This window comes from Artemia franciscana, chromosome 6, assembly GCF_032884065.1.
Source record: "Artemia franciscana chromosome 6, ASM3288406v1, whole genome shotgun sequence".
Taxonomy (NCBI): Eukaryota; Metazoa; Arthropoda; class Branchiopoda; order Anostraca; family Artemiidae; genus Artemia; species Artemia franciscana.
This window is the reverse complement of record NC_088868.1, coordinates 13330995-13343845: the sequence shown is the minus strand read 5'-3', so window position 1 is coordinate 13343845 and position 12851 is coordinate 13330995. Positions and strand designations below refer to the sequence as shown.

Below are 12851 nucleotides of genomic sequence, written 5' to 3'. Positions count from 1 at the left end.
GATTAGGCCTAAAAGATACCTAAAGCCGCTACTGGTATATTACCGATATTCTCAGCATGTTGTACTTTAAATCCTTTGCTGGGATTACGTCCCACAGAGGCAATTGGATTTTTAATGCGGTAATCCAAGAAATGTTTGCATGTTAGGGTATCCATATTATGCTCTTTTGTATCCTCAGGGGCATTCTATAATGCGAGCAATAACTTGCGCATCAATCTATTTTGAAATAGAGTATTTGCTTAGTTATTGCCCCCAAATATAACTACATGAATAACTCAGATAAAAAAAAACTTTTTTTTTGTTTAATAGTACTAAAACCGGCACTTTTGGTGTCATGTCTCAAGTGGAAAAGCTGGGGCTAGGCGCCGACCGGAACTTTGAAATCCTCCTGAAAACGCCTGTATACTTCCCAATAACCATTACTATATGTAAGCACAGGTCAAAGTTTGTAACTTGTTGCCCCTCCCACGGGGACTGTGGGGAGTAAGTCGTCCCCAAAGACATAGTTATAAGGTTTTTCGACTACGCTGAATAAAATGGCTATCTCAGAATTTTGATCCGTTGACTTTGGGAAAATAATTAGCGTCGGAGGGGGCTTAGGTGCCCTCCAATTTTTTTGGTCACTTAAAAAGGGCACTAGAACTTTTCATTTCCGTTAGAATGAGCCCTCTTGCAACATTCTAGGACAACTGGGTCGATACGATCACCCCTGGGGAAAAAAAACAAAAAAACAAAAAAACAAATAAACACGCATCCGTGATCTGCCTTCTGGCAAAAAATGCAAAATTCCACATTTTTGTAGATAGGAGCTCGAAACTTCTACAGTAGGGTTCTCTGATACGCTGAATCTGATGGTGTGATTTTCGTTAAGATTCTATGACTTTTAGGGGGCGTTTCCTCCTATTTTCTAAAATAACGCAAATTTTCTCAGGCTCGTAACTTTTGATGGGTAAGACTAAACTTGATGAAACTTATATATTTAAAACCAGCATGAAAATGCGATTCTTTTGATGTAGCTATTGGTATCAAAATTCCATTTTTTAGAGTTTTGGTTACTATTGAGCCGGGTCGCTCCTTACAACAGTTCGTTACCACAAACTGTTTGATTAGCTTGGAAGTATAAAATGATCACCAATATATCAAATTAGATTGTTGGGGGCGTGGATCTGTTAGTACGGTGTTGAACTTCAAATTGGAGTGTCTTGCGTCCGGTTCCTGATTTGGTTTTTCCATACATGGTTTTGTCCCTTCTATATGATCATTTTCAGATAATTTCACAATTTTTGTAAATGTGATGTACTCATTTTTTAAAGAATTTCCCGGGAAAGTGTTTTGTCAAGCATTTTGATTCAAAAGGAAATAGAGGTTATCCAGTTCATGGTTCGCAATAACATTCTTAGTAGATCACTAAAATCCATACCAAAAACGAATGCCGTAATTTTGTCAAAATCCGTGTTCAAAAGTGTCAAAGCTGGAGCTAATTTTCTCAAATCAACAGAAATGACTGAGAAAACTGAAAAAAGGGCCATAAGCAATAAAAAAGGTAAAAATATACTGAAGAAAATTGACCTGTTTCAGTGGATGCTTTAATTATGTAGGCTTATCTCAGTTTTGACTACATTTTTGGAGAAACTAAATTTCAGCAGGGGGAGCTACACTAGGGTCTGGGGGAAAACTGAGGTCAGGGAGAGGCAGTTGCTCCCTCTGGCCCATAGTAAATTACACCCCTGACCCCAACCCTTTGCCACTTAGTGGCTGGAGAAGTGTAGGCATGTGGTTCTGGTTTTTGCATATTAAAAGAAGGATTACCTATTATTATATTTACTTATTCAAATTAATTACTTGAATATTCTACTGTAATATTCTCTCCATGCCTAAGATTGTGCATTCAAAGAGGAAGAAAGATAAATGAAGACAGTTCTCTAGGACAACTCAGGTAATTTTTCCCAAATTTTTTTAGAAAATACTTAAAGCGGAGAGATCAGGATGAAACTGGATGGGAAGAATAAAAACCTGTCTAAGATACGTGACTGACATAACCGAACCGGATCTGCTCTCTTTGGTGGAGTTGGGGGAGTAATTTTGAAAATTGAGGTATTTGTAACTTACGAAAGGGTGACCAGATCTTAATGAAATTTGATATTTAGAAGGATCTTGTGCTTTAAAGCTCTAATTTTAAATTCGACCAGATCCTGTGACATTGGGGGGAGTTGGAGTTGGAAACCGGAATTCTTAGAAAACGTGAAAATTGGGGTATTTTTATCTTACGAATAGGTGATCGGATCTTAATGAAATTTGATATTTAGAAGGAATTCATGTCTCAGAGCTCTTATTTCAAATCCCGACCAGATCTTTTGACATTGGGGGGAGTCGAAAGGGGAAATGTTGGAAAACACTTGGAGTGGAGGAATCGGGATGGAGCTTGGTGGATAGAATAAGCAAATGTCCTTGATAGGTGATTTACGTTACCGTACTGGGTTCGCTCTCTTTGGGGGAGTTAGGGGGAGGGGCTCAGTGATTTGGCGAGTTTGGTGCTTCTGGACGTGCTAGGACGATGAAAATTGGTAGGCGTGTCAGGGAGCTGCACAGATTGACTTGATAAAGTCGTTTTCTCAGATTTGACCATCTGGGGGGCTAAAGGGATTGGAAAAATTAGAAAAAATTAGGTATTTACAACTTACGAGTGGGTGATCGGATCTTAATAAATTTTGATTTTTAGAAGGACATCGTGACTCAGAGCTCTTATTTTAAATCCTGTCCGGCATTAAGCCTCTAATTTTCCTTTTAAATCAGTCTATTGATTCTTAGAATTTTGTTAGAGCTCATACCATATGAGCTCTTGGCTCTTCTTGCCTCGTCACAAGTGCCATATGAGCTCTTAGCTCTTGTTATCCTTCCCTCCGTTGGCTTAACCAGCTACGGTTGTCTGCTCAGACATTTACCCCTTGTACGTATGCCCTCATGGACTGACTCAGGTATTTCGGCTTTGTGCAAATACTATCAAAATGTCATACTATTTTTTTCTAGTTTTTATTTTCCGGGCTTATGTAGTTAATAGTGATGTTCATGGTACACAAATTATTTTGCATACATTTTCACTTTTCTAGCTTGATTAGTTTAGCTTATTTTATAAACTCCGAATAGCGCCAACCAAAAAAAATGTTTAACCTTGAAAAATTTCTCCTCCTGGGCTTCTCGTATATCTTACTATATAGTTCAAATTTTATATCTTGATTTTCTTGTTCGACAATTACTGACGTCACGGACAAAATTCCGGTTAGGCCTGAGAAAATATAATATAGCAAATTTTTGGGAAAGAAAGCTCAAACGAACCAAAAATTCGCAAACTGATCTTAAGTATTTTACCATATTGCACAGATGCTGGAGGCAGAGATAAGAACTGAGGCACGTACACTGGGGGGGGGAGACCTATGGACCAAAATCCTGCCAAAATTTAACATTTCTATTATTTCTGCCTTATTTTCATTTTTTTTATGATTTGCCTGTAATTGCGGAGTTTCTTAACTTAGCCTGCTTCATGATATGTTATCCCCCCAAAAAATAAATTCCTGGTTGCTAGTCTCCGCTTATTAATAGCATGTAAATGGGGATGCTCATGTTCTGTGACTCTAATGTATATTCTATAACCTTAAGTGAAAACTATACAAAAAAAATTAAGGAAGAGGGGTAATCAGTCGCGATTCCGAGAAGTATTTCTCGGAATTCATGTTTAAACTCTTAGTTTAAAAAACTTTTTCCACAAAACGAGTTTTTCAAAGAAAAGTAAAGAGCTCCATTATGCCAAAAATGCGCCGAAATAAAGTCAAATAATCTTCCAATCGTAAAATTACCACAAACCACTATCAATAAATAAATAAAAATCAAAACGAACAGAAATTACAAGAAATAGTTGAATCAAACTCAAAACGAGATAAAATTAACATCAGTAGGGCTGATAACTCCCATGCCGTCTCAAGACCAGAACACAATTTGTGCTTTACTGAATACAAAAATAAAAACAAAACAAAAGACCGTGGATTGTCAGTTTAATTGACATATACTGACATTTATTCCTTAGAGTTTTGATAATCTTTTATTTATGAAAGTGAAAACATTTAAAACATATTATCTTTTTTCGGTAAAGCACAAATTATGTTCTGGCCATGAGAAGGCAAAATACAATAACGTATTCTGATTTAGTTCAACGCTCCCCTCAATATTTTCTGAAAGGCTCACTTTAATGCCCTTCGTGTTCTTTGAAATTTAAGTTCAAACATGTATAACTTTCTCAATAGCATATATTATGTGCAAACAATGAGCAAAGAATATATTATTGCAAACAATGTGCAAAGGGCTGCAAACTTGCAGCCCTTGTCCTGAGGACTATGGGGAGGTAGACATCACCAAAGACGTAATTTCTTGACCTTCCTGACGTAATTTCTTGACGTAATTTCAGGACAAGGGCTGCAAACTTGCAGCCCTTGTCCTGAGGACTATGGGGAGGTAGACATCACCAAAGACGTAATTTCTTGACCTTTCAACAACGCTGAACAATAATAGTGCTCTTAAAATTTCGATTGGATGTGTTTTGGGGAATGAAAGGCTTGGGGGGTTGATTGCACTCCATCTACTTTTGTCTCTTAAAAAGGACACTCAAACTTCCGGCTTCCAATCCAATGATTTCCATCTGATCCAAAGTTTACACGACCAGCCGTTCCATAAAACCTTATTTGCCCAGGGCATAACTCACAATCCTTGTCCATGGGGCTCGGGGAATTGTGTCTATCCTAAAGACATTGCTCTATGATTTTTGGACTATTGAAAACAAAATGGCTATCTCACATTTTCAATTGAATGCGTTTTGAGAACTGGATCTCAGGAAGGTGGGGGGAGCTTGTTGCTCTCTATCATGTTTGACTCTTAAAAGGGAACCAGAACTCTACATATCCAATCAAACGAGCCTCTTCTAAAGTTCACACGACCACCTCTTCCGTAAAAACCTTACAACACTTATCCACAGAGTCTGGGGGATTCTATCAGCCCCAAAGGCCTTAATATGTGATCTTTGGAATGTTTTTGAACAAATGGCTATCTCAAAACTTCTATCGGGTACATTTCTGGGGAAATATGACATGGGGGAGGGGTGGCTGCCCCTGATCACTTTGACTTTGAAAAAGAAAACTAGAACATCTGATTTCCATTCTAATTATCCCTGCCCCGAGTTTATACGACCACCCTTTCCATAAAAACTTCATATACTCTCGGGGCATAACTTACAACCCTTGCGCTATGGGCTGTGGGGGTGGGGTTGCCTTCCTCAAAGACATAATTTCTAGACCTTTCAACTTCGCTGAACAAAATGCCAATCGCAAAATTGTGATTAAATATATTTTGGAAATTTATTGGCATGGGGGGCTTGTTGCCCTCCAATCAGTTTTGCCTATAAAAGGGCACTACCCCTTTCAATTTCCAGTCCAATAATCCCTTTCCAAAGTTTCTACGACAACAAATGGCCATCTTAAAATTTCTATCAGATACATTTTGGGATAATACGAGGTGTGTGAGGGGGGTGTTTCTGCCCTCCAATCACTTTGAACCTCAAAAATGGCACTGTAACTTCTGAATACTAGTCCAATGAGCCCCCTCCGAATTGTATGCGACCGCCCTTTCTATAAAACCTTATATGCCCCCATGGCACAACCTACAGCCCTTGCCCTGAGGGTTGTGGGGGGAGGGGGGTTGTCATCCTCAAAAACATAGTTTCCAGACCCTTCAGTTGTTCTGAACAAAATGGCTATCTCATAATTGGTGTTAAGGGAAATATAGGGCGTAGAAAGGGGGTTAGTTGACCTCCAATCACTTTTGAATATTAAAAAGGGCACTAGCCCTTTCAATTTCCAATCGAGTGAGCCATTTTCAAAGTTTCTACGACAACTCCTTCGATACGAAGTCCTCTGGTCTATAAAAAAATAACAATAATGCATTGTGCCCACACCACTCTTAACTTAGGCGGTTTACTCGCTCTGCCTATGATTAGTGGAGTTTTCACAAAAATTAAATAGAAAAAACGAGTTTTTTTTAAACTGCAAGTAAGGAGTGACTTAGAACGAACAGAAATTGTTCCGTATATGAAAGGGGTTGTCCCATCCTCAACTCCCCGCTCTTTACGCTAAAGTTTGACTTTTTCTCACAACTTTACTTTTTAAAACAATAAAAAACTTTAGCGTAAAGAGCGAGGCGTTGAGGACGGGAAAACCCTTTAATATACGGAATAATTTCTGTCCGTTTTATATTTTAATGTAGCTCCTTACTTGCCGTTAAAAAAAACTTATTTTTTTTATTTAATTTCTGAACGTTTTTGAATTAATGCATGTTTTGATTTTGGCTCACCGCACGTAAATAATTAGAACGAAATTTGCATATTAAATTGTTTTGACTGAATAGCTTTCTCATAGTTTTTATCGGACGATTTTGATAAAAAAAGGAGTGGAAGAGGAGGCCTAGTTGCCCTCCAATTTTTGGCTACTTAAAAAGGCAACTAGAACTTTTTTTTTACGAACGTTTTTATTTGTAATAAATATCCGTAACTTACGAATTAACTTGCGTAACGAACTTCTATATTTGTATATTTTTATTACGTGTATGAGGGGGTTCGCCTCCTCGGCAATACCTCACTCTTCACACTAGTTTCTCATTGTTTTTTTTTTTAATAATGCTAGAAAATCCTGCGCCCCCTTCATGGAAATTCTCTTCCCTCATGAAAAAATTCCTCCATGGAAAGATCCTCCCACGTAACTCCCTCCCCCCTCAACGCGAAAAAGTCCCCCTGAAAACGTTTGTACACTTTCCGATAGCCATTACTATATGTAAACAACGGTCAAAGTGTGTAACTTGCAGCCCCTCCTCCAGGGAATGTGGGGGATTAAGTCGTCCCAAAAGACATAATGGTGAACAAAATGGCTTTCTCAAAATTTTGATCCATTGACTTTGGGAAACAAATGAGCGTGGTAGGGGACCTAGGTGCCCTCCAATTTTCTCGGCTACTTAAAAAGGGCACTATAACTTTCAACTTCCGTTAGAATAAGCCCTCTCGCGACATTCTAGGACCCCTGCGTCGATACGATCACCACTGGGGAAAAAAAAACAAATAAACACGCATCCGTGATCTGTCTTCTGGCAAAAAATACAAAATTCCACATTTTTGTAGATAGGAGCTTGAAACTTCTGCATCAGGGTTTTCTGATGCTGAATCTGATGGTGTGATTTTCGTCAAGATTCTATGACTTTTAGGGGGTGTTTCCTCCTATTTTCTAAAATAAGGCAAATTTTATTAGGCTCGCAACTTTTGATGAGTAATGATAAACTTGACAAAACTTATATGTTTAAAATCAGCATAAAAATGCGATCCTTTTGATGTAACTATTGGTATCAAAATTTCATTTTTTAGAGTTTCGGTTACTATTTAGCCGCGTCGCTCCTTACCACAGTCCGTTACCATGAACTGTTTGATAATAATACGTGTGACATATCGCTGTGCCCAAACTAAAGGCTGTATAATGCTCTTTTCAAAACTTCACGTTTTGAGCGAAGAACAGGTCTAAAAAAAATTTCCGGCAATTTTTTTTTGAATCTAAGAAAAAACACAGGAAAATTTACAGACTGTAGCGGAATAAGGTGTGCTATTTTCGTATCTAGTCTAAGCTTATGGTAGATAAACTTTAATCAAATGATATTGAAACAACATTATATCAGTCACTGCCAGACTTCCGCATCGCACTGAAAACATTCTCCCCAAAGGACTTCCACATGTCATAATCCTTCTGCTTCGTAAGGTTCCTCAGCCTGTACTTATCGTCCATCCATTGCCTTTTTCAAGGCATTATAAAACCTTTCTCCCTAAAATAAAGAAACAAATAAAAATCCTTCGCCCTAATTCTTCCATCTTCTTTTCCTCTCAAATTCATCGTTTATTTTATTTAGTTTTTTAGTGCAATTATCCCTGTTTTGTCTAATTTTAGCATTTTCTATAAAATTCTGTATAAAGTATGATTCAAAAATGTGAACTTGACATGCAAAGTTTAGTCATAGTTACGGTTTACCGCGTACACCTTATCTTTAATTAAGTAATACCCTCTCTGCAAATGTATCTGGTATTCCGGTAGACGAAGAACAACTAGAGAAATCTTTCTCACTCTCTAAATAAGTTATGACATAGAGGTGATAGGTACGCCTTTTTGTTTTGGGGAAAACAACAACACCATTATACCTAGTGACACGAAACGCACTATAGACATATATTTACCTAATTTTTTCGTTATATTCCTCTTCATGCCTCTTTTTCTTTCCTTCAGGTATATTAAATGATTTAAGAATGGATAAAAAAAAAGCCGCCCTGTTTATTTTCTAAAAGCGAAATTCAATTTAAAGCAAGCCGCGCCTTATGCTACCTCAATAAAGTTTCAAAGTTGCGGAAATAGCTATTTGGTGAAATCTTGATCTGTTTGAAACTTAGCTCAGTGTATAGGGTAAAATTGGTCTCGCATTTCCGTGAAAGTTGTGAATTGTAAAGGGAATTAGTGACTTGCATCAGTTAGGCTACCCGCCGTATTGATTAATTAACCACATAATGGGCCTTTAAGTAATTTCAAATATCAACTACTAACAGGGTAGCTCAAAATGAAGTTGTCTTATGTACGGATTCAAAAATCCATTTAAAGAAACCAGTACTTAGAAAATAGCATTCTGACTTTATATTTTATGGCGCGAACATAGCAGGAATTTCAGGATCCTGGGATTGGCATAGAATCGAGCTGGATTTAAAACACCAAAAATGAGGTGGGGCCACCCTTGGGGTTGATAGCGCACATAATGCATTTGTGTGAAGGATTCAAGTTTTGTTTGGACTCAACTCCAACTTCATTCGATTATACCCCCCCTTCCACCTGTGAAAGGGTATTAAATCTGGCTCGCGTATGTATTTGATAATCATTTGTTGTTCGTTGTTGTTGTTTTTTTTTTTCTGCAATGATAACCCATAAAATAATTATAACTGTATCTCTGACCGGCTACGTGCTAAATTACCTCAGGCTCATTGTCATACTTGAATTAAAGCGTGGTACAGGCATCCAGGCTAGGCTTAGCCGCGGTGACCCAACTTTGGTTGGTCAAACATTTTGTCAACTCTATTAAAGATTACATAAAAAAAACTAGTTTTTTTAACTGAAAGTAAGGAGCGACATTAAAACTTAAAACGAACAGAAATTACTCCGTATATGAAATGGGTTGTCCCCTCCGCAATCCCTCGCTCTTTACGCTAAAGCTTTTAATTGTATTAAAAAGCAGAATTGTGGCAAAGAGTCAAACTTTAGCGTAAAGAGCGAGGGATTGCGGAGGGGACAACCCATTTCATATACGGAGTAATTTCTGTTCGTTTTAAGTTTTAATGTCGCTCCTTGCTTTCAGTTAAAAAAACTAGTTTTTTTTATGTAATTTCTGAACGTTTTTGAATTAATGCATGTTTGATTTTGGCTCTCCACACATAAATTATTAAAATGAAATTTGCATATTAATTCCTTTTTTGGCTAAATGGCTTTCTCTTAGTTTTGATCAGACGATTTTGAGAAATAAGGGATGGGGAAGGAGGCCTAGTTGCCATGCAATTTTTGGTTACATAAAAAGGCAACTATAAATTTAATTTTTAACGAATTTTTCTATTAGTAAAAAATATACGTAACTTAAGAATTATCTTACGTAACAAACTTTTATATTTTAATTTTTATTATGTATATGAGGGAGTTTGTACCCTCGTTAATACCTCACTCTTTACATTAAATCGTAAGTTTTGTCCCAATTCTTTAAGAATGACCCCTGAATCCGAAAGGCCGTAGAATAAATAGTTGAAATTACTAAAAATACTATAGCATAAAGAGCGAGGTGTTTATCTCCTCCTAAATACCTCGCTCTTTATGCTAAAGTATTTTTAGAACCCCTCATATGCGTAATAATCTCTATTCGTTTTAAGTTTCAATGCTACTCTTTACTTTCAATTGAAAAAAAAAACTTTTCCATGTTTATTTTTTCATTGTTTTTTTATAGTAATTTTAGAAAATACTGCGCCCTTTTCATTGAATTTCTGTTCCCCATGACATATTTCTCCATGGAAAGATCCTCCCACATAGTCCTCTCCCCTCAACCCCACCCCCAAAACCAAAAAAAAAAAATCCCCTGAAACCGACTGTACACTTCCCAATAACCATTATTATATGTGAACACTGGTCGAAGTTTGTAACTTGCAGCCCCTCCCCCAGGGACTGTGGGGGAGTAACTCATTCCCAAAGACATAGTTATTATGGTTTTTGACTATGCGAAACAAAATGGCTATCTCAAAATGTTGATCTATGGACTTTGGAGAAAAGATGAGCGTGGGAGGGGGCCTAGGTGCCCTCAAATTTTTTGGTCACTTGAAAAGGGCACTAGAACTTTTCATTTCCGTTAGAATGAGACCTCTTGCGACATTCTAGCACCACTTGGTCGATACGATGACCCCTGGGAAAAAAAACAACAAACAAACAAATAAACACTTAAAAGTGATTTGTCTTCTGGCAAAAAATACGAAATTCCACATTTTTGTAGATATGAGCTAGAAAATTTTACTACTGGGTTCTCTGATACGCCAAATGCGATGGTGTGATTTTCGTTAAGATTCTGTGAATTTTAGGGGGTGTTTCCTCCTATTTTCTAAAATATGGCAAATTTTCTCAGGCTCGTAACTTTTGATGACAAAGACTAAATTTGATGAAACTTATATATATAAAATCAGCATGAAAATCTGATTCTTTTGGTGTATATTTTAGCATCAAAATTCCGTTTTTTAGAGTTTCGTTTACTGTTGAGCCGGGTCGCTCCTTACTACAGTTCGTTACCACGAACTGTTTGATTTACCAGAGTTGTGTCAAAAATTACAAAATCTTTCGCAAAATCTATTGTTTGAAAATCGTCTTCACTACAATAACTTTTTGCTACCTAATTTGCTAATCTGAAAATACACTCAGTTACTTATGTTCATTCAAAATCCGTGAGCAAATTACCCGCTTAAACTTTAACCTTAAAACGTGTAGTCATGACTTGCAATTCAGGAGGGGGTGTGTAAACTATGGGCTCTGATCCTAGATAGGACAGAGTCGCGGGCCCTTTTTGCTGGAAAGTTTAACTAGCCAAAATTTTAAATGTGTTTCTAAGCTCCCTGACAATCTAAAATTACGTGTTCAATATTATTTCCATACCAGATAAGTTAATTTTTTACTAAATTTTTACCTCTATTTAATTTTTCTTAATTCTACCTATTTAATAATTAAAAAGCAACAGGATTTTCAAGTGGAAAGAAAAGAAATTGTAAAGTATTGATTGCTCTCCCAAACACTGGTGGATCCATGGTTTAGGAGGGGGGGGGGTTTGGACCCGGGCCCCTAAGATTTTTCCTCATGATTTTTCCTCATGCCCTCATTATTAGTGTTTTTTCTGTTTTCCATTCTTTTTTAAGTTATTTTATCAGTTTGGTCAATTATTGGTACCCTTGTCAAATTGGGCCCCTAAGATTCTTCTTATTCGCGCTCTTGTCACATGGCCCCCTCCCAAAGATTTTGTTCTAGATCGACCCATGCTTCCAAATACCTAGATGAAACAGAGTCAAGGGCTCTAATTCCCAGGAAATATGACAAACCAGGATCATTAAATGAGTCTTAAATCTTTTTAACCGATTTCCAAATAGTTCAAAACAATTTCTAATATCTTGCTTGTATATTTTATTGCTGGTTTGTGCTCTGGGATCAAATCCAAATTGAACGAAAATTTTTGGTTTTAGTCTATGCCAAAATTTTGAGTTCACTGCTAGGCTATGGTAACTTGGGTGTTATTTCTTATATAGTTCTGTTTTCTTGTTTTTTTTTTGGAAGACAGTCATGTTACTGATTGTCTTAATGTTCTTCCAAAGCTTCATTTTGAATTTTCTTAGATGGAGGCTGTACATAGAAAACCCTTAATTGGCTCTTATTTCCAGGAAATATTTCCCTTTCTATAGCTAGTTCTACTGAATTCTGATTGATAGAGGAACATGCTACTTTAGCCTTCTTTGAAATGATGTCCCTGTATTTATGTTACTTTTAATAATGCCTGCACATTGGGTGGGTTGAAGGAAGAAGTCCCATTATGAGGACAGTCAAAATGCTTTTCCCCTAGAAACATTACAATAAAGAGGCTGGAGTTTATTAAAAGTATGAGGAACCGTAAAGACTGTGTTCCTGGAGGAAGATGATCAAGGGCTCCAACTCCCTTGCCTCTTTGGGAAGCAAACTTGGATCCAACTCCCTTGCCTCTTGGGAAGCAAGCTTTGAAATTGGAGTAATAATGTACACAAAATGAAACACGCGCTACTTGATTAAGTAAAGATCTTGCTCGGCAGTGTCGCCAGCATTGAGGCCCGCCAGACATCAGTGGAAATAGTCATGTCCAGATTCTAGAATGGTTTGTTTTGGACGAGGATCGTAACTTCGTTTGAGTTGACGCTTTGGGTAGAGAGCTCAGCACTGATGACATCCACCCATCTCGTATGTGGTCTTCCTCTGGAACCTTTATAACCATTTGCTGTTGGTTTGAAATCTGAGATTTGTCAAGCGGGTGTTTGAGCGGCCTGGCGGACTAGATGACCACAAAAAAGCATCGAGCAAGACCATATATATATATATATATATATATATATATATATATATATATATATATATATATATATATATATATATATATATATATACTATCTTCATAAATATGTAATAATCGTGTATGTATGCATGTTTTCG

At 37.1% G+C, this 12851-nt stretch overlaps 1 protein-coding gene across 3 annotated transcripts in view; it reads left to right on the top strand.

Moving 5' to 3' along the window:
- Positions 1-12851, top strand: part of LOC136028074 (uncharacterized) — a 295077-nt gene that overhangs the window by 137902 nt on the left and 144324 nt on the right. The window lies entirely within an intron of this gene.